A 2873-nucleotide genomic window follows, 5' to 3' on the forward strand; every position below is an offset into this window, starting at 1 on the left:
TTCAGCACGCAGCTACTTTGGACATGCTAAAAAAGATCTACATAGATTGGAACCTGATAGGACGATTCAGGTCTGTACTACACCTGCCTTCTGATGACCTTAGGCAAGTGCTCGACGGTGACCACCGTCGTGGCGGCACTGCCGAGAGCGGCGGTACGAGTAGGAGCAGCCGCACCGAAACCATCAGGACCACTCATCTGCATTCCCCCAATGTTAGTGCCACCCGAGGAAATTTGGAGGCTATCTAGGAATTTGGGGGGAATGGGGAAACTGTGGGGATAAGCTAACGGACAGGAACTACTTATCACACTATGTTGTATACGACACACTATTTATACATGTCGTTTGTGTTAGGTATTACAGCTTCACACATGATTTCCGCACCAAACCGTGTGAGAAGACAACGTTGGTGAGACACGTTGATGTGACAAAACCGTATGTGATGTACTACCATGTACATATGGGGTCGCAATAATTGAGTTACAGTAATACATAGTGTAAATAGCGGCAGCGGCGGCCGAGGCATCGGCTACCGGATCATAGGTCAATCCTCAGTCGGTGGGCAGTGGCAGCATCATAGGAGGTCAATCCTCAGTCTACGTCGGGAGATAGGAGGAGCTCAACCATCGAGATTAGTGGCGTCGTTATTGGAGCATATCCATCACGGTCGATGGCGGGATAGTGGAGGTCGAATTTCAGGTGGTAGCCGCACTAAGCTTTGCTCCTCGACCCTGCTGTCTCGGCGTGCCGCTGCATCACGCTTCTCTGTCTGCTGGGTGGAGGTCATCGCGCGGCTATTGAATTAAGGTATTCTTTTCGTGAGTGGTTTAATTAAGGTATGCAATTCCTAAGGGTACTGCTATAGTACTCTGGGTGTAAATTGACTGGCAATTAATTTTTGTCATTGCACGGCTGGATAACAATTTGGAGCGCCCTTAGTAATTATTAAAATAAAATCTTGTGATTTATGCATGCATCTTTGGGCATCAATTAATCCATGTATTAATGTTGTTCTTTTATTTTAAATTACCCTTCATGTGGTGTAGACGGAACGATCTGAATGGATGAAGAATAGGAGAAGCTCAGATTTTATGAGTGGCGTGACGGAGTTAATGAATTTGGCTGAAAGTACAAAGAAGAGAATTGGTCATGAGGATTACATCATGTGTCCATTCATTTGTTGTGCCAATATAGAGTCACATAAAGTAAGAAATGTCGAGTTGCACTTACTCACTCAGGGATTCATGGATGGATATACACGTTGGACCAGACACGGTGAAGAGAAGGTCATGGATGAATATATCCAGGGTTGCGAGATGCCAAACCCCGATCAGTGTCACATGAATGTTGAATCTAACATCAGGGCAAAGGCGTCAAGCTACAAACAGAACACCAGAAAGCCGAAACGCCCACTGGAAAACCAAAATGTCGACGCAGATGATGACGATCTTGATATGCCTGATTTTGCTACTATGATTCCAGATTTTGAGGGCCCAAAAAAGGATATGATTGGGTACAAGGATCGGTCAACCATTCGGCTCCAAGAAAGAATTGTATCCAGGTTGCAAAAAGAAATATTCCAGGTTGAGTGCCACCCTGGCGCTTCTCAGATTTAAAGCACCAAATGGTCTATCAAACAAGGGCTTCACAGAGATGTTAGGTCTTTTCAAAGAAATTCTTCCAGAAGATAATGTGCTCCCCAAATGCCGAACGAAGTGAATTTTTTTTTGCCCATTGGAACTTGAAGTACAAAAGGTACATGCTTGTGTGAATGATTGTATAGTATACCATGGTGAATACAATGATTTGCGAGCATGTCCCATATGCAAGCATGCACGATACAAGCGTAGGAGAGCAAAGGACAAGTACAAATTGAAAGACGAGATCAAGACATGAATCCAGTTCAAGTTCGGTTGGTACTTCCCTTTAATTGCAAGGTTAAGGTGTTTGTTTGCAAACCCTGGAGAGGCAAAGAGGTTGCGGTGGCATCATGATGAGCGAACTGCGGATAAATATACGAGGCACCCAAAAGATGGGGCTCAGTGGAAATTAATCGACAACAAGTTTAAAGACTTCTCCAAGGATTCCAGAAGTATAAGGCTCTTGGAGTGTACTGACGTGATGAATCATTTTTGCGATATTAGCACCAATCACAGCACACGGCCGGTGCTTCTGTGCATATATAACCTAGCTCCTTTGTTGTGTATGAAGAAAAAATACATTATGATGTCAGTGATTATCCAAGACCCGAAGCAACCTGGAAATGACATTAACATTTACTTTCAGCTACTGGTAGAAGAACTACTGATAGTGTGGGTAAAAGAGCCTGCTGTAAAATGTTATGATGCTTAGAAAAAGGAGATTTTCGATCTACATGCGATGATACTACACACCATTCAAGATATGCCGGCATTAGGCAACACATCGGGGCAGAAAACAAAGGGATACGTAGGGCGTGTCACATGCATGGATAGGACAACCAAGAGATTTCTTCCCAACTCACACAAAACCGTGTATTTGCATCATCGTAGGTTCTTACTGAGAAATCACCCATACCGAAAGATGAAATCTGAATTTGATGGTACGACAGAGGTAGGTTTGGGCCCAAGAACTTATGCTAGCGAGGTGGTACACAACATGGCTAAACAAATTAATGTTGTGCTTGGCAAGAACCACGCTTTGAAGGTGAAACAAACACCCAAGGATCAAGTGTTTAAAAAGAAATCGGTGTTCTAGAAATTACCTTACTGGGAGATTCTACGTGTACATCACTGCACCAATGTCATGCACGTGGAGAAGAACATATGTGAAAGCACCCCTGGTACTTTGCTCAAGATTAAAAGGTAAAACAAAGGATGATGATGGTGCATGAC

Source organism: Triticum dicoccoides, chromosome 2B (assembly GCF_002162155.2).
Source record: "Triticum dicoccoides isolate Atlit2015 ecotype Zavitan chromosome 2B, WEW_v2.0, whole genome shotgun sequence".
In the NCBI taxonomy this organism is placed as follows: Eukaryota; Viridiplantae; Streptophyta; class Magnoliopsida; order Poales; family Poaceae; genus Triticum; species Triticum dicoccoides.